At 43.4% G+C, this 20,880-nt stretch overlaps 1 protein-coding gene across 1 annotated transcript in view; it reads left to right on the top strand.

The window, feature by feature from the left end:
• The window catches only part of CPNE4 (copine 4), a 796,320-nt gene that overhangs the window by 536 nt on the left and 774,904 nt on the right, over positions 1–20,880 (top strand). The window lies entirely within an intron of this gene.

Consider the following 20,880-nt stretch of genomic DNA (forward strand, 5'->3'; position numbering starts at 1 on the left):
GTGTAGTAAATGAGTATACAGCCCTGTATACACCATGGATGTAGTGTAGATTATGCACAGACAGTGCTTTCATTACTGGTTGTACTGTAGCTAGGCTGGGGATTCCTGTAAATTATTAAAGACCCTTTCATACACTGGTGTTAGGGGTAATGTGGAGTGACAGATACAGCCCACCCTGCTCATTTATTGTTCTGGTTGGCATCTCATGGGTTAATATGAAGCAGAGCTCATATAAGAGACAGCTATGGACTTACAGGACTTGTGAATAGATGTCCCAATCCTATAACATTTGCAGAGCAGGGATTCCCATGTGTTAGGGCTAGAAATGCTAAGTTTGCCAATGTAGCAGAAAGGAGTTTGTCATCTTGCTGTAAACATCCACAATGTCAATTGACATCTATGCTTTTTATATAGGGGCTGCTCTATAGTAACTCTTACACATCCTCTATATGACAAACTCATTGTTGCTTCAATGTGATGTTGTGGGTGTTATAAACTAGGCTGATAATAGATTACTATATAATGGGCATGAGCCCTTCGTGGTTTATGTCAGCAAGCGGCATCACCACCTGCGAGGAGCCCGGTCAGGGCGTAATGCATTATACAGTCATTGGAGTAACTGTCATTTATCTCATCCTTTATCCTGTAAGGCTATGTGATATCATACATACGCATATACTGTAGAATTAGGAAGGTATACATCAATAGGAAAATGAGAAAGATTTGCTTTACATCCAACTCCCTTCCAAGTTTCCACTACTTGTGCACAAGAAAGTAGAACAGTTTTATTATATCGCATCTAATCATCTATGCAAATGTGTGCAATCAAAAAAAGAGGGGGCAATCTAATAAAGATGGGGCAATCTAATAAAGAGGGGGCAATCTAATAAAGAGGGGGTACTCTAATAAGGAGGGGGCAATCTAATAAAGATGGGGCAATCTAATACAGAGGGGGCAATCTAAAAAAGAGGGCGCAATCTAACAAAGGGGCACAATCTAATACAGAAGGGGTAATCAAAAAAAGAGGGGACAATCTAATACAGAGGGGGCACAATCTAATACAGAGGGCGCAATCTAATACAGAGGGTGCAATCTCATAAAGAGGGCGCAATCTAACAAAGGGGGCACAATCTAATACAGAAGGGGTAATCAAAAAAAGAGGGGACAATCTAATACAGAGGGGGCACAATCTAATACAGAGGGTGCAATCTCATAAAGAGGGCGCAATCTAACAAAGGGGGCACAATCTAATACAGAAGGGGTAATCAAAAAAAGAGGGAGCAATCTAATACAGATTAGATTTCTTTTTATTATTTTTTTATTATTCCCAATCTAATACAGAAGGCGCAATCTAAAACAGAGGGTGAAATCTAATACAGAGGGCGCAGTCTAATACAAAGGGCGCAATCTAAAACAGAAGGCACAATCTAATACAGAGGGGGCAATCTAATACAGAGGGGTCAATCTAATACAGAGGGGGCAATCTAAAACAGAGGGTGCAATCTAATACAGAGGGCGCAATCTAATACAGGGGACGCAATCTAAAACAGAGGGCGCAATCTAAAATAGAGGGCACAATCTAAAACAGAGGGCGCAATCTAAAACAGGGGGCAATCTAAAACAGAGGGGGCAATCTAAAACAGGGGGCAATCTAAAACAGAGGGGGCAATCTAATACAGAGGGCATGTTCTAAAACAGAGGGCGCAATCTAATACAGAGGGCATGTTCTAAAACAGAGGGCGCAATCTAATACAGAGGGCATGTTCTAAAACAGAGGGCGCAATCTAAAACAAAGGACGCAATTCAAAACAGAAGGCGTAATCTAAAACAGAGGGCTCAATCTAAAACAGAGGACGCGTTCTAATACAGAGGGCACGTTCTAATACAGAGGGCACGTTCTAATACAGAGGGCACATTCTAATACAAAAGGCGTGTTCTAATACAGAGGGTGCGTTCTAATACAGAGGGCGCAATCTACAACAGAGGGCTCAATCTAATACAGAGGGTGCAATCTAAAACAGAGGGGGGCAATCTAAAACAGAGGGGCAATCTAAAACAGAAGGGCAATCTAAAACAGAGGGGCAATCTAAAACAGTGGGGCAATCTAAAACAGAGGGGCAATCTAAAATAGAGAGTGCAATCTAAAACAGAAGGCGCAACCTAAAACAGAGGGTGAAATAATAATAAGTCATCAATGAAACAATCCCCCTGAATCAAAAGATTTATTGATTTGCTTGTCCTATAATATTTACTGATTATGTATTATTATAATTCATTGAATTATTTTGAGGATTATGGAGTAGTCCCACTAATCACAACATAAACATCTGGCCACATGCGTACGTTGCTGCGTAGACATTTCAGCATTATATGTTTTGAAGGCGATAACTGAAGCACATAAAATAGCGTCATACCCAACACCTTCCAATTGCCCATTAGAAAAAAATGTGCGGTGTGATCAAACGCTACATATAGAAAATGTTCATGTCAGGAGAGAATCACACTTTGTGATGTGTGAGAGAGGGTGATACAGGTAAATCAGGGATTGTTGCTTGCCTCAGCGCTTAGTGACACCATGCACAGCATCTCCCATCATTGCCTTCTCAGCTCCCTGTGCTGTGTATGTCACCAACAATTAGCGCTTAGTGACATATATATATTCTGTATATTGTATCCTTTGCCGGTTCACAGCTTTCAATGTATGTTGTTGTACTGAATGTTTGCTGCCAACACTCACCTAAAGTCAAGGACGGATAGGCACCTGGTTGTTTTTACATTATAAGGTTTGACATCAATAGGAGTCAGATATCAGAACCAATATGGACAATGAAAACCTTTGTATAATCTTGGAAAGAACAGTTGATCCGGATAAGTTTAGACTTGTCCACATATAGACACTGCTCATAAAGAGGAATGGGAAGGGGGTATCCCCTCCATAGTTCTGTCTGTATAGAAATGTAATAGTCCTTGCATCCCGAAATGTAATTAGACACTACTGATTATGACATTAAAATATGTCATCAATTCTTTTCCATATGACTGCGTAAGTTATCATTCCCCCCCCAAAATGGGAAATATGTTAATAAAACTGCATTGTGTCATTCCCCCCCAAAATGGGAATTGTGTTACCGTAATAAAACTGCATTGTCATTCCCCCCAAAAATGGGATATTTATTAATAAAACTGCATTGTGTAAAGAGAAGGCTATATGTACAACACTGACCTGGTGTTGGACTTTACATCCCGGCAGCATGGAATATTTTGTATATTACTATAGGGAAATCTATAATATCAGATTATATGCAAGAATAATTTACTCATCAGATCGGCGTCTTCATTATTGTACATTTTCTCAGCATCTAATCGGACTATATTCACTTGCCCGGCAATTATAAGCTTGTTCTCCTTCATTACCATATATTTACAGAGCTTAGATCTGGAACGTACGCTTTATGCATTAAGTATACTTGAGAGAAAAATATCGCTTCTCATTTGCTTCCTGTGGCTGTTTATATATAATTTACCCCAATTAAAGTTTTTATATGGAATCTCTTATGAAGTAATTTAACGAGACTCATAATTCATACCGCCTTATGGTAAAACTTTCACCCAAATGATTAAATTCAGCAAATGTGAGCTCAATCAACTGTTCGCAGTATAATAAAAGTGATCACATATATTTCATGTTGGGCAATTGGCTCAAAATATGATACCATGTTGAGTTTAAAATTATATTAAAGGCAAATGGCATGGAAGATAACTTATAAGTGCCTATCTCAGACTCTTTTATGTGCCTCTTCCAACTTAGCTAATAGGTTCTGTTCAAGATTTATATATCTGTAGGGTAATCCTCTTTTCTCAATGATCATACTCAATGTCCTACCCAAAGTTAAAGGGGTCCACTACTTGGACAATTCCTCTCAATCACCATGTTTGCCCCTGTTAAAATAACAATGCTTATACTCACCTCCGGTGCTGTTCCAGTGGTGTCGGCACCTGCTCTCCCAGGACTCACATTACGTTGTTACGTCATGTGAGCCCTGCGCTCAATCAGCCCTGGCTTCAATGTCCGCTCCTTCAGACCTATCAGACCTCAAGAGGAAATGAGCAGCCAGCTCTGATTTCCTCTTGATGTTCGATTAGTCCCAAGCTGGGGATATTGAAGCTGACATTGACTGAGCTCAGGGCTCGCATGACATAACAATGTCACATGAGCCTCGGGAGAGCAGGTGGCAACGCCGGAGGTGAGTATAAACGTTGTTATTTTTACAGGAGAAAACATGGTGATTGAGAAGGGGTTGTCCAAGTGGTGTACAACCCCTTTAAGACTAAACCATTAAAGTGAATGTCCTTTTTTAAATTACCCCTTCTTTAAAAAGGATTCTCCCCTTTAGATAACCAGTAGTGGACCTCCTGTTCCAACAACCATTGACACAGTGTTTCCTAAGCTTTTATTCAACAATGTAGGACCAGAAAAAAACATATTATGCTTTACATTGGTGAAAAGAGCTGCATTTCTGCTTTTGGATGAGTCTGGACTCAAGTCTTGTAACGGTAAATGTTATAAAAAAAAAGGGTCAATCAAGATCTTTATTGTTTCATTACATCAGTATAAATGCCTAAAGATACCATGTAAGGACTGACACTGGTGGTATGGCTGTAGAGGGCCTAGTTCATCAGTAAAATGATACCTGGATAGTAAAAAGCTGATGTGCCAGCACTGAAAAATCAAGCTCAAATGACATGAAGAGTAGTCTGGGGGGCAATGAGATGTGTACTCCGAGTGAATCAGCACTCCCCCAATACATTTCCAGGCTAATTTGCTCTTGGTTTCAAAGCTTTACTTCTCTGCACTTGCACCATCAGAATACTACAGTCACACCACTTTTCTGATAGTAAAATCATCACAAAAAGTTACTTTTTAAAGATAAAGTTATGTGACATTATGTATGTTATGTAAACTTTTGACCTTTAAATGGCACTTCTCAGTTCCCCCGACCCTTCTTTTCCCCATACTCCCCTTCACACACACATGCGCGCACCAACACACACGTGCGCAGCAACATACACGTGCACGCGCACACACACACGCATGTGTTGACCAGTAAACGTGGTGCTCAGTCAAAAAAACGTTAGATTTCATGCATGTAGAGCAGAAAAATATGTGGCACTCACCAGTTGTTCTGTTTAAAAATAACACTTTATTGGGACATCATGTGCAGGATATTGAATAAAAAGTGACAGCTGTCTCGCTGAAGAAGCGTGGGGACATGTGAAATAGCTCTTTTTATTCACATCCTGCACTTGATGTCCCAATAAAGTGCTATTTTTAAACAGAATCAGTGGTGAGTGCCGCATATTTTTTGTCTCTATATGCATGAAATCTGGTAGTGATGAGGGAGCACTAAAATGCTGGAGTGCTCGTTACTTGAATCAATCAGGTCTCATGCTAGGACAGGCTTGATTCAAGTAATGAGTATAATGGAAGTCAATGGGGAACTCAAGCATTTTTCCAGAAGACTATCAGGAGGGCTGAGGGGTGGGGGGAGGGCAGGAAAGTTGCTGAAGTGGATGGAAACAGAATGGGGAAGATGCCTGGACTCCCAGGTCTCTGCTGAGAACTAAATAACTAAATTATTTTAAAAAATGACTTTTTTTTTTATAACCATCCAAGGTAAAGCAGACAGCTGCGGGCTGGTATTATCAGGCTGGGAAGGTTAATGAATATTGGCCCCTTCACATCCTAAAATACCAGTCTGCAACCACCCTAGAAGTGGCACATCATGTTATATGCACCAATTCTGGCACTTTGCCCGGCTATTTGCCTTGGTGCGGTGGAAATATTTTTGGGGGTTGATGTCAGATGTGTAATGTGAGCTGGTGAGCTGGCATGAAGCCCAGAGGTTAGTAATTGAGAGATATATATCTGATACCCCCATTGCTAACCCAGTAAATGAAAAGAAAAAAAGACAGACTAAAAAATCGAGTACGAGCATACCCGGCCACCCCAATGATCGAGCAGTGCCACTATGCACTGTATATCATTTTATTGTGAATCCTGTCTCTTTAAGACACAATTTGCATTAGCATTGTAGCGGGAAGTTACCTAGAATGTAAGAAAGATAACCTTCCTTTTCCCCTGTGATAGTCACTATGATTAGTACTAAAAGTATTTTATAGCATTTGGAACACTGCAATATATAAAAGCTAGAAAAAATTGCTTTAATTGTTAAATAGATCTGTTTCACCCAACGAGACTAGTGTACTTACTGTTAAAATCTATGTTAGAAAGGCAACTTTTTTGAAAGTTTTAAGTCCAGTATTAAGTTGAACACTTATTAAACTAGACCCATAAAATGAAAATGTTAATATTAGGCAGGAAAACTTTTAAAAAGGATAAATCAGCCACTCTGTATTTTCAAAGTAAGCACACTAGCCTCATCAGGCTTAAGAGATTTATTTAAAAATGTATTCAGTTTGTATTGTGAGATTTAGTGACAGGTGTTTTTTTAAACCAACTGGCTAATATATTTGTTGTTCTTCTTTGTGCTGCCAGAACAGCTATGACCAGTAAAAACATGGACTTTAGAAGAAGTATGTTAGCAGAAGTTCCTTTAAAGGGAATTTGTTACCACTTTTGACCTATGTAACCTATTAATATGGGTATACAGGTTATAGTGTAACGGGGTGCCAGGGGTGCCTCGGGGGTTGTAGTCGTGGCCCCTTTTTCTAGCAGGCTTACCCCTGGCTCCGCCGTCACTTTTGGGACAGGAGATGACTTGGTGGGGCAGAGTGTGGTGGTGCAGATGTCGCCGTCAGAGATACAAACACTTGATAGACGTGGATCAATTGAACCAGCAGGCATGTTTATTGTACACTTCTTCCAAAAACAGAGGCAAAAATCAGATGACAACTCTTGCTGGGGAAAACCTTTTCTGGACGTCTCCTCTAGTGGGGATGTGCCCGGCTACTCCACTTCACCTGGCTCCCACTCCGGTTAACACAGACTGGACCCACACCAATACTGTTTCACCCTTGAGGACACTTCTTCTCTTCCTTTCCTTCACTTTCCTGTTCACCCAGCTCCCACACTCTGCCCCTTCTGCTTCTTCTCTCCCGTCCCGGACTCAACTGCCTCCTGGCTCTAACTTTTTCCTTAACAACTCCTTCTCTCCCTCCCCCTTCTGCTGCCGGCTCCACCTTGCTCCTACACTGTTGTTATGGGGACAGCCGTCCCACCCGGCCACTAGGGGAAACCCACTAAAACAGAATAAAACATCTTTATTAAATCACATCAACATTAACAGTTTTCAGGGGGAAACTGCGCCTCCTTGCAAGGGGTCTGCCCACCCCCTACATTCCTCCCCTCTTTAAGCCTTAGCCTCCCGGCAAGGCCCGCACCTGAAAAACAGAAACTGGGCAATATACAAACTTAGCAGCAAAGTCACTTTTATAAAAACCTTAAAAAAATGTTCACATGAAGGCACACTTAAGGGGCGCACAAGTTCGGCGCCCGGAGTCCCTCCTGGGAGCTCCCGGTCTTAGAAGATAGTGCGCCCGGAGGCTTTCACAGCACTCCCGGTCTTTGTAGACGATGTGCCCGGAGGCTTTCTCAGCACTCCCGGTCTTTGAAGACAGGATCATAAAACAACAAAGTCTTCTTTGACAACACAGAAGGGGCCCCTGGGCTCAGTCCAGCATCAGGCTCCTTCCGGGCTCGGTAGCTTAAACTTTGGTTGCAAACTGTGGAAATTTTCCGGCTCTGGAACAATGCCAGTATTCAACATGAACATGTCCGTTACCTCCGGTCATCACGGGTCACTCGGGGTGGTATGCGCGCTGCCATTCGGCCCGCTGAGCCCTCACATAATCAGAAAGGGACTGACCTGGCAAGCGGCGCAGCCTCCGGAATGGTTCGTAGTTGACGGTCGGTTATGGCGTCTCTGCCTCCGGTTTTGGCTCCTCAACCCCCGACGGGGGTGACGGGGTCTCTGAACGGGACGGCTGTGGGCTGCCCACAACGATCACCGGATGTGTGACCAGGCTCTGGTGAATTGCCAGCACCGCCGGGGTCCCCTTCTCTGGATCAGCACTCGGTCCTGTCATAACTTCGGGCGATACCGCCAGTGTGCTTCTCGGCCGGGAAATCTCAGCCAGCACCGGTCTCTGTTGGGTACGCCTCCGGTATTGGCACTCTTCCCATTCGATTTCCTGCTGCCACTGTGCGGCCTCTTGTGTAGTGGGCATCCGGGTCACCCCTACTGCAAATAGGCCCCGGCATCCCACTTCTCTCCGGAATCTCACTTTTTCTCCCGGGTACAAGGTATGAAGGCGTTGTGGTAAGCCCTCAGTGTCCAGGTTTACCCGGTTGTAAAAGAAATGGTCACCGGTCTCCTCGTCCTCAATGAATCCATAGCCCTCTTTCTGGTTAAATTTGACTACGGTGCCGACGGTACACTGCCGTTCAAACTCGTCACTAAGGGGCCCGGCCATCATCTCGCGGGCCACGGTCTCGGCCAGTGACCTCTCCTGCACCGGATCGGGTTCAGGCGATGGGGACTTTCGCTGCGTCAGGGGCGTCGGCTTCACCGGCTCCCAAAAGAATCCCCACTCGTCTTCTTCTAGCTCCCGGGCGTGTTGCTCTTCCGGGGCCGGAACTGCTGTGTGTGTTGGAGCTCCCAGGACTTGGTTTCTCGGATGTAGCTGTGCCGTGTAGGTGGCCCGGACTTCAGTCGAGGTCTCACCGGTCGCGGCGTCCCAGGTAGTGACCCAGGATACTTTTGTGGGCCGCTCCGGTCCTTCTGGCACAGCCGGTAGGGCAAGGGTAAGTCCTTCCGCGGCCGCAGTCTGCTTCGGGCGTCCTCTGCCCAGGCTGGTTGCTACCAGCGCGCCCACTGCAGCATGCTGTCTTCTCGGAGTCTCCATTTTGCTCGGAGTCAGTCTCTGTACTGTCGCTTCTTGCAATGGCGTCGGGGACAGTGGAGATGCTGGAGAAGGTGGAGGCGGGCCTTCTTTTCCCCCTCTTGGGTACACTCCACCCCCAGTCTCGCAAATCAAGTCGACCCGGCCTAGGCGGCTCTTCTTTTTTCCTGTAACGCCGCCCACTTCACATATCTTCATCAGCATCCTGGGGCCAGCACCTCCCCTCTTTAAGCGGCGCACTCCGCACTTCTTTTTCTTCACTGGCCAGCCCCAGGCTCTTCTTTTGGCGCTAATTCTCCGCGCTCTCACTGTGTTCATGAAGACGGCGGCCATCTTGCCGCCATCTTGTGCCCGGTCCAACGCCTTAGGCACCACTTCTTCTTCCCACCATGGAATCGGGACCCTTCGCCAATAATCCGGATCCTGTGCCCTAGGCACCACTTGGTCTCCATCTTCTTGAATCGGGACCCCTTGCATATAATCCGGATCCTGCCGACTACGCCACATGTAACGGGGTGCCAGGGGTGCCTCGGGGGTTGTAGTCGTGGCCCCTTTTTCTAGCAGGCTTACCCCTGGCTCCGCCGTCACTTTTGGGACAGGAGATGACTTGGTGGGGCAGAGTGTGGTGGTGCAGATGTCGCCATCAGAGATACAAACACTTGATAGACGTGGATCAATTGAACCAGCAGGCATGTTTATTGTACACTTCTTCCAAAAACAGAGGCAAAAATCAGATGACAACTCTTGCTGGGGAAAACCTTTTCTGGACGCCTCCTCTAGTGGGGATGTGCCCGGCTACTCCACTTCACCTGGCTCCCACTCCGGCTAACACAGACTGGACCCACACCAATACTGTTTCACCCTTGAGGACACTTCTTCTCTTCCTTTCCTTCACTTTCCTGTTCACCCAGCTCCCACACTCTGCCCCTTCTGCTTCTTCTCTCCCGTCCCGGACTCAACTGCCTCCTGGCTCTAACTTTTTCCTTAACAACTCCTTCTCTCCCTCCCCCTTCTGCTGCCGGCTCCACCTTGCTCCTACACTGTTGTTATGGAGACAGCCGTCCCACCCGGCCACTAGGGGAAACCCACTAAAACAGAATAAAACATCTTTATTAAATCACATCAACATTAACAGTTTTCAGGGGGAAACTGCGCCTCCTTGCAAGGGGTCTGCCCACCCCCTACAATAGAATGCTGAAAAAATTAATATCTGTCTGTCTCACATCACTTGTTATGGATAAATCAGCTTTATGTAAGGCCCCCTTCACACGTCCATGTCTGGTACGTGTTTGGTCCGTTTCCTCACGTGCCATAGACACGGGCACATGTAGACCCATTAAAATCAATGGGTCTGCGCTCACGTGCGTGTTTTGCCATGTACCGTGTGTCCATACGGAGCATACGTGTGCCCGTGTGCTCCACACGTAGACATGTCCGTTTTTCTCCGGCATCACGGGTGTCACACGGACTGCACGGATATGATCCGTGTGACACGCACCAGAGAAAACACACATGTCTGTGAATTAAAGGAATTTCTATACTCACCTTCTCCAGCCCTGCCGTCTCTGCTGCTGCTGGCACTTGCGTCCGACCCCCGCTCATTATGCTCATCGCATATTCACATATTCACTCCACTGTGGGCCGGAAGCAGCAGCAGTGGGGAGTTGGCAGGACCGGAGACTGAAGATCAGCACCACGGACAGCGACGCCAGGGACAGGTGAGTAGAAAGTTTCTGATCTCCGTGTGTTATCACAGATAGCACACGGAGAACACACGTGTGCCATAACCATGGCACTCGGAGGACAATATGCACCTTTAACACGTCTGTGAAAAACGTGCGTGATTTTCACGGACGTTTGAAAGAGGCCTAAGTGAGATCTTTCAGGCTATGGGCAGAACGCTGCCTGGAAAATAACTCTGCCTCCACACTTCATCAGCCTATATATTGCCTCCCACACCATTACTGTGTCCCTGTGACGTCGGCCAGGTTTACGTCTTGTAATCTCCTGCCTGCACATTGCCAGTGCCTTCGTTCCTCTTCAGTGTTCCGCTCTTCTCTGGGCATTGGCCTCATGTTGCTTCTGCACAGGTGCCGGCGAGTCTCTGGAACGTCCACTACCAGTGCTGTCTGGTGTGCAGAAAAGGTGCACGCAGGTGAAATGACATGTTTACTCTGCAGGGCTGGAGGAAGGAAGGCGGCAGTGCGCTTTTTCTATGCACTGGAGAAAATTGAAAGATGAAATTCCAGTGGCTCACCAGCACCTGCAAAGAAGGAACGTGAAGCCAATGCTCTGAGACGGGTGGAACACTGAAGAGAAGTGATTCCCTTTAAAGGGAACCTATCAGCAGGTTTTTGCCTATTAATCTGAGAGCAGCAGAATGTAGAGAGCTTGAATTCAGTGGTGCATCACTTGCTCAGTAGCTTGGTGTAGTTTAAATACAAACAGTATTTTATCAGCAGGAAGTTATCACTGCTAGACTAGGTGTCACATGCAAGGCAGCCCAACTAATCTGTATAACCACTCCCCACCACTGATTGCCATCTTGCTGACAATGTACAGTGTACACACAGTGTACACGCAAAGCTCTTAATCAGTGGTGTGGGCGGGGTTATACAATGACACAGGGATCTTATCAAAACTGCAAAAAGCAGTGGCACATTGTTGAAATCAGTCTCTCTGCCCCTTCATCATCCTTCTCTCAGATTTCTTAGCAAAAAAACTGCTGACTCATTCCCTTTAAGGTCTATGTATTGTGAGGTGGGACCTTCATCGATCAAACTTGTTTGTGCAGCACATTCCAAGCTTGCTTTATGAAATTGTAATCTAGGGAATAGGAGGCCAAGTCATCATCTTGTTCTCATTGTCATGTCTCACAAATCATTCATGATAATTTTTTGCTGTATAGCTGGGCCTTTTTTCCTATTGAATGAGCCATTGCCATTATGGAACATTGTTGTCATGAAGCAGTGTACTTGTCTATAGTAATGTTTCGGTGGATAGTATATGTCAAGGTATCATAGTTCCCATTAAAACATTGGCCAGTACATCGACACTTGCTTTCCAGACTGGCCATCTTCACATCTGCCATCTTCACAAAGTGCATTCTGCTGTCTTTGCTTCCCAAGATAAGCAACAGGCTGGTAACTTGATGTAAAGAATGTGATTCATCAGATCCGGCCATCTTCTTTTTCATTTGCTCCCTCCATTGTCCATTTCTGATTCTCAGACTCTCATAGTAGGGTATTTGGCACTGGACAAGGGTCAGCATGGACCCATTGATTAGTCTGTTGCCACCCAACTCCATGTGCAGCCCCATACATATCACCAACACATTTTTTTTCCCGCCAAATTTGGGAGGAAACAACGGGTGTGACTTATAGTATGAAGGTGCTTGGCTCACTTTGAGGGGAGGGGTGTGGCAGCAGTCACAGGAGGCAGAGCAGGGTCACTGCTGCAGTAAGCTGGCAGCTGGGGCGATGAATGCGCCTGTTATAAAGGAAAATGAATATTCGCTTTTCCCCTTGCCAATAATCCAGCCCACATTTCAGCATCGGAGCCGATGCCAACAACTGGGTTGGATTATTGGCATGGAGAGCAGTGAATATTAATTTTCTTTAAAAGTGGACACACTGATTTCCCCAGCCGCCAACTTGCTGCAGTGACTGAGGCGATGACGTGTGTCCGCTATTATAGACAATGAATATTCACTTCTCCCAACACCCCTTATTGGGGCGTGGGAAGCATTGAATATTCATTTTAGATTAGCTGGCAACTGATGTCAAAGTGTAACTGGGTGCATATTGCAGTGACATTATACCCTGCCCTGCTTGCATACCGAAGCCAGTTGCTAGCATCAGCAGAGGACTCTGCCATTAGGGGAGCAGATGGAAGGTGAGTAGAATCGTGTATTTTTTATGTATGCGACATAATGGGAGGCATATATAACAGGATGGATCCATGATGGGGGACATATATTGTAAAGGGATAGTATAGATGGAACTGGGGCTTCTAGACTGGCCTTAAGTCTGGGAACTCTGCACTGTCCGTTATCTCGACGGTAGACTTAGAGGTAGTCAGGTTTGAGCCACCAGCGTAGCCCTGTCTCCTGTCCAGGCCCTAACAACTATGTCCCCATCACCCAAGGGATTGATCCAGACAGAGCCCAACAATCCACCAACACAGAAACAGATGGTGTAAACAAAAATCTATACACACCAATAACCTTCACCAGGGGATGACCAAGGAGTAAAGGCAAGGATACAATGAAAAAAGGAGGCAGCAGAAACCATTTTCAATAATCACAGAATAGCAGCAGCAAGACATGTCCACTCTGCTCCCTGGCTAGTTCCAACTGAATGAATAACCAACAACAAGTCCAGGAAGCAGAGGGCTTATATCCTGGCCAGCAATTGCTTAACTGCTGCTAGCTGAAGCAGTCTGCTGCTTGAAAAGAAAGTGCATTAACCCCACCAGTGCCAAAAGGAAAAAACCTATTTAAAGTGCATGGTCTAGATGGTAAGGTGAGAGCTAGCCCTGAAACAGTCCTTATACTCGTGACATATATACCAGGATGGGCCCATAATGGGACACATATATACATATATATAGAGGGGGAATATATCTATCAGAATTAGGGACATATATACCAGGATAGGGATCATATATACCGGGATTAGGGACATATATACCAGAATGGGCCCAGGATGACATATGTACCAGAATGTGAACATATATATTAGGATTAGGGACATATACTGTATATATAAAAGGATGATCCCAGGATGGGGATCATATGTATCAGGATGGGCAACATATATACATGGATGGGGCCTAAGATGGGTGATATTACTACAGAATTGGCGGACATTACCCCCATAACAGTGACAGCAGCAGATCCCCCTTAACAGTGGGTTATGACAACATTTTTTGTTTCAAATTTTTTTTCCTACTTTCCGCCTATAAAACCTAGGTTCGTTTATGGTCCGGTGAGTCTTACAGTCTGAAAAATATGGTAACTCTTTCTCGGATCAGACAGGATAGGCTAGCCTATGTGCAGCAATGAGATATCTTTCTGGATCACTCTTTGGTTATCTATATTTGGATCTCTCCTTATAGTAATAACTACTATATACCGGAAACACTTGAAAAGACCTTTTTGTAAATGTTGTGACCCAGTTGCATAGCATCATCGTTTGTCATTTGCTCAAGATTGCATTTTTCTGATTGCACAGTCAATTCACAAACTGACTGCTAACTTGCTGCCTAATATATCCCACTCAATGACAGGCGCTATTGTCACCGGATAATCAATGTCCTTCCTGTGGTTTTATTTTATGGCTCGGCTGTATATTTCTTGTAGGATGATTTATGCATCATATATTCTATATAACATACAGCACGCAGACATATCAGCATCACAGGGCTGAAATATGTGCAGAAGAAACTGGTAAGGGAGAGCTTATTCTTGACCTCTTTAGCCTTCTAATTGGCCTTGGGGAATTCTACTGTCCTCATAATGTACAACCTACCACAGTATATGTTACACCCTATGTAATACAATCTCTGTACCTCGCTTTATAGACTCCAGCTATCCGCTCCCCACTGTCTGCTATTCCCCATTAATAAACCCATGGATATGTAACCCTGTAAGTTGAAGATTGCATTATTACTGGATAGTACTGTATATACAATAGCATACTGACTATAACTTTTGGCTGCAGCTAGGACAAAGGTAAATTTTCTTGTCTCCACCAATAATGCAATATTTCAGTTCAGGGACACTAGACTGCTGTTAATACAAAAAAAGGTATTTCAGCTTCCCAAGACGATCAAAAATCCATTTTAACTATTTTCTTTGGACGTAGTAGCCATGGAAATGTCAGCTCGCTGGTAATGAACAAGCTTAGTTCAGGTAATAGGCTAGATGCCAAAAGAAAATAAAAATAACATTGTATATAGAGATAGGAATCATTTGCAGTATATAAATTATTACGCAACCTGGAATCTGGACCTTCCCAAGGGAATCCCTCAGTATTTTACGTTTTTTTTCCAGGTCACATGTAAATGAAAACTGATGCGGTATGCAGGAAAGTGATGCATCTCTAATATATGTGGAGGGGAACAAGCTTGAGGAATAACATAAATATTTTATCCGGCTTTTGCAGGAAGAATATATCCCTGCATTTACTTGAATATGGCTGGGGATGAGGCGTCTGCATTTCTCTGATAGCGTTATGGAACTTTCCTTAATTCTGATTTTACAAATTGATAGACAAAGTGACATTTTCTAGTAACTATTTATGTCCAGGGTTTATAATTAGGGATGATCAAATACCTCAAATACTCGGCTTTGTGAATATCCGACGAATAGGTCGCCGTTATGCGAATATTTGATGCGCAATGTAAGTCTATGGTAAGCCCGAATAGTTGTTATTCGGGTTTCCCAAAGACTTACATTGCGCGTCAAATATTCGCGAATAGTCAAATAGCGGCGACCTATTCGGCAAATATTCGCAAAGCCGAATATTTGAGGTATTCAATCATCCCTATTTATAATGTCTTATGTAATACGTTATTAAAAAATATAGGGACTTTTTGGGTGATGGGGGGGTTGCCCATTCAGAACATCAAAGTCAAAAGCATAGTACCTGGACGACTGTATACATCCATGTATTACACGAACAGCCCATTGATTTCAATGAGGACTGTGTAATGCCATATTTCCTCTATGACAGCCTTGGAAATTAAATACTGCTGAATTCCCTCACACATATAAGAAAGAGGGACCCAAAATTTTCTGTTGTAACAAGCAGTGATTGTCTTTTTCCGTAGTAATGGCCCTCAGAAATAATATATTGTATTAAGGTGAACCTGACAGCAGACACATGGTGCCCGATCCATGCGTATCAGGCACTGGTTGTATGATAGCAAGGAGAAAGGATGGGACTCAGCACCAATTCCAGGATAGGAAAAATATAAATCCAACGAAAAATATATAAAAGTGTAGAAACTTTATTCAACGATTAAAAATCCAAGAAAAACATCATCGGTTCCATGAAAACATCATGGCTTGACGCGTTTCGGACAGTTGGAATGTAGATAAGTCCTTAATCATAAGCGTGCTTAACATTCCAACTGTCCGAAAAGCATCAAGCCATGATGTTTTCATGGAACCGATGATGTTTTTCTTGGATTTTTAATCGTTGAATAAAGTTTCTACACTTTTATATATTTTTCGTTGGATTTATATTTTTCCTATCCTGGAATTGGTGCTGAGTCCCGTCCTTTCGCCTTGCCATTGCCTCTACGGACCTGCCTGTCCGGTGGACATCCTGCATCCCATCTGAACTGAGTGGATACATATACGGGTGAGCTGAATTTTTCTCACTGGTTGTATGATCTCAGGTATGTTTGACTCGGAAATGCTCAGGCATTTTAGTGAACAATATACTTTGAAAACGTCTTGGGACCGAGCAGCATGAGACAGTCAGAAAGACGGATCCGCAGTGGCTTCACCCCGCCTCCTGCTCTAGATTTAAAGGTCTCTACCCTTTGTGCACACAGAGAGGGACCTGTCACTGAAAGGGAGCAGGCAGGGAGAAGCCATTGGGATCCCACCTTTCCAACTAACCTCCTGTGTTGCTCGGTCCCTGGCGACTTTTAAAGGGAACCTGTCACGTGGAAAAATGCTATTAATATTATATGGAGTTAATCTGCAACTTAATAGAATTCTGATCCTGCCCGGTGCCTGCACATTAAACCCCGCTGTCTGAGAGGAAATTAACTTTAATCCTCCTGGCAGTGTTTCGGTTTCAGTCACAGGGGTGGCTCCAGTGCAGATTTAGATACTGTTCTGTGTATGGAGAGCGCCAGCTGTAACTCCGCCCCCACACTGACTGACAGCCACTCAGCATTAGACCTGGCTGTCAGTCAGTTCAGAGGTTACAGTCGTGGTTACAGTCGACACTCTCCATACACAGTGGATGTCAGTCAGTGTGGGGGGTGTGAATACAGCTGACGCTGTCCATACACAGAGCTGTGACTGTACCGGCCCTGGAGCCGCTCCTGTGACTGAAACCCAAACGCTGCCAAGAGCATTACATTTCCTTGCCGCCTGGCAGCGGGATTTACTGTGCAGGCGCCAGGTAGATTTACAATGCTTTTAATTTGCAGATTAACCCTATATCTGCATTTTTTCACGTGACAAGTTCCCTTTAAAGTATGTTTTTTGCTGAAACGTCAGAGTCACACATATCTTATACAGCCAGTGTCTGACACATGTTGCCCATGGATTGGGTGCCCCCTGTCATCTGTCAGGTTCCCTTTAAAGCAATGGGACTTACTGTTGTAATAATCCACTACAACTGGATGTATGACGTAATACGGTCATTGATTACTACCAACAATGCTCAATATCAAAATATTTTGATACAGGAAAATGTACTGACTATTTAAGCTCTGTACCGTTGAGGAATCTGTTAGCTCTCTGTGCAGTCTGATGCCGCACTCTGTCCTATACAGAAAATGGAAAAATGTCTGACCCATTTTATGTAAATACAGGGTGGGTTACAAAAACTGTTTCCTTTTGTGTCATCTGTACAGGATAATTCTTAGCAGTTTACCGGTACTTGCCAATTTCTGAACCTTCATGATCAGCAACTAGAAGTACACATTTATTTAGCAAAAGTCACGCAATTCTGGAAATGTGGCTGATGCTGCAAACAATTGGACCACCACAAGATCGGACACCTGTTAGGATCCATTATAGAATGAATTCATCAAAACTGTTACTTTGACTTGAGTAATAAAAGAAATGATAACTCCAATGTGAACAGAGATATAAAAATGTCATCCATACAAACATCCCTCAGTCTTATAGGATTTGTTGCATCTTCAATTGATTTCCCTATAAGTTCAGTCTACGTCTGGATCCTTGTTATTGCTTAACACTGCTTCTTTGCTTTATCAGATTGACTGCTGGAATCTATAATCTCACTACAATAGCACTAGGAAAGTAATACATAGATTCATGTTTTCCTTCCAAAACTATTAAATAAAAACTGTCACCAGGTCTGAGAGCAGCATGATGTCGGCAAAGAGACTCTTAATCCAATGATGCATCACTTAGATTATTTGGTGCAACCATTCTGACACAATCAGAATTTTTAGGTTTAGTCATGAAGCAGAGTCCAGAGAGCTGTCCTGCCCACACCAGGCTCTCAATAGAGATTGTACATTGACTGTGAGGTGTCAATCACAACAGGGGGTGTGTAGGACTGCCATGCAGGTGAATTTCTAGTCCTGTAATGATAAGAGTGCTACTGCTTAACCAAACATAGCAAATAAACAAAAGATCGGACTGTGACAATACAAGCATACCTGAACTTACTGTGTTAACCCTTGCAGTATGCTGTCTTTAGCTTACATAGCAAAAACCTGTTGACAGATTGCCTTTAATATAAAAAAATACAAACCACCAGTACGAATATCAAGTAATTGCTGCCTATGTACTAAGACAAATGAGCCTAGGCTTCTTCTCATATGGATTGTAGCTGACACAGGATTTGGAAAAAGCTATAGTTCATATATCAAATTTAATTACTTATTCTGCAATTTTTAGTATTATTTGCAAGTGACAACAACATAGGAGTATTGGAAAAAAACAAATATTATTGTAAGGCAAATAAATGGTTAAATGTAATTCTTTTTGACAGATAGCCTTTTTTATTTTATTTTGTGATATGCACAATACCAAACTAAAGATGGTGGCGGATGCATTACTAATGCATATAATGCCATATCTGACCAGATGTAGAACTCAGCAGGTAGTAACTACCGGGCGGCGAGACATCTACAGATAGCAAATAGTGAGAGTTTGCAGCTTGTAGCAAAACAAAACAAACTCGGGTTATACTGAGTAAATGAGCTTGATTAAAAAGAGTTAAATAATGCAATATCGCCTGTATCTACTATGGAGAGGGGAAACGAGCGCTGACATCTCTGAGCCTACAACATATGAAGCGTACCACTAGAGGGAACTGCTCCACCACTCTATACCGGCAATACACTGGATATGCCATTCTAGAGGCTGGGGAAAAAAATCATAGGGTGTGAGATTTTCAGCTACATCTTCAATTAGACTTTTCATTATGAATTTTTGCTCATATTATGTTAATGCTAATGATAATTTGTTGTGATTTCTTTTAAAATGTACCTAAGTTAGCATGAAACAAAACATCACCATTATTATATTTATAGAAATTAAATACATTTAGAATATTGATATTTTATATGGTATATTATGCCTAAACTGAAATTCCCTTAAATATTTTATTGATAAAATAGGTAGTAAGGCATTAAATGAAATGGCGTTGCCCTAAATTTAAAAGTAAAGACCCAATTCATCGAGAATGGTGTGTGCGCCTCTTAATGAATATGGTGCATCATTCAGCTGCCCCTACACAAAATGTGGGTCAGTCACAGAGTGGAGTAGACGTTTGTCATAATTTACACCACTTTTGTGGTGTAAATTATGATGAATTTGTCTGACCGCCTCCCAACCAAGCTCTGCCCTCTAGAGATGAGCAAACCTGACAAGATGCGAATTAGCCAAATCGTGTGAATTTTACCAGGAAATTTGATTTGCTGCAAATTTATTCTCCATATATTGAATGTCACTTATTATGCTCTAGGATCAAAATAGACCCCAATACATAATAAACATAAAATGTAGAAATAAAATTTACTAATTCTTTACTGCTAGGGATGAGTGGATAAGGCATCAAACTTCGAATTTGCCTGTTTGCGCGAATCTTCCTGAGAACCTTATACTCATCCTCTGCTACTTTCTGCCATCCATCAGGTCCTCGCCACATCTTCTGATCTTCTGCTCAGGATAAAGTCCTCAGGCCACTCACACGGTGCTATCATTACACTTAGGAGGGCTCTGTGCAAGCGCACAGGATGTCAATGGCATCATCATTATGTTATGAGACATCCTCACACTAAGCTAGAATTTAAAGTCGTGATTAGGCTAGAGTGCTCGTCGGAAAGACGTGGTTCACATCTTGACATCACAATGTTGATACGAACTTAGAATGCGCATGCAAAGAGAGATGACCGGGGCTTACTCGCAGCAAGATTTCACACCATAGAGTTAGCACCCTAAGGTTGCGATGCACTTTGTGATCTCACATTGTGTGACTTGACCTTATGACAGGCATTGCCACATAGACAGTGGTGGACACCGCGTCATACCCAGCAGCACTGCTTGCCACGTTACTGTACGTTCTGAGGACCCTCTGCACGCACACTGATGAAGGTTTTTTGACCAAAACATCTGTGCTTGTGCTGTTCCTACAAGTTCTTTACAATAAAAAACACTATTTACATTTGATCTTAAGTGTCACGTTTCTACATCTACTTGACCTTACGACAAATACTCTAGCCCTGGACTTCTATCCGCGAGTACATCCCTGCACATGTGACATCCCTGCAGTCTAACGTGAAGACACCCAGCAATCCCAGTATAAAGCAAGTATGCCTGGGGTTTCAATACATGGTGATGGTAAGAAGATTTTCTAAAGACCATACAGAAGAGAGCGAGCTGCAGAGATGGCCACAGAGGTGAGTGGAGAGGTAAATATTGGATTTCATTTTTAAGGTTTTGCCATCCTTCTACGGTTTAACAAAAAGGCAACCACATTGGAAAAGATCTGCTATCTGAAGAATACACAATTTTGTAGAATTCAATTTCACTTGAATAAATTTGCCCAACTCTACTGTATACTTTTCAATAAGATATACAAAAAAGGAAATCCAGCACGACATCCAATGGATAAAAATCTTCTGTTTGCTTTATTAATCCATGTTAAAAGGTGAAGTTAAAATACAGACAAGGGACGCGTTTCAGAATATACTACCTTATTCACAATCCTAGGATTGTGAATAAGGAAG

Source organism: Anomaloglossus baeobatrachus, chromosome 6, assembly GCF_048569485.1.
Source record: "Anomaloglossus baeobatrachus isolate aAnoBae1 chromosome 6, aAnoBae1.hap1, whole genome shotgun sequence".
NCBI classification, from domain to species: Eukaryota; Metazoa; Chordata; class Amphibia; order Anura; family Aromobatidae; genus Anomaloglossus; species Anomaloglossus baeobatrachus.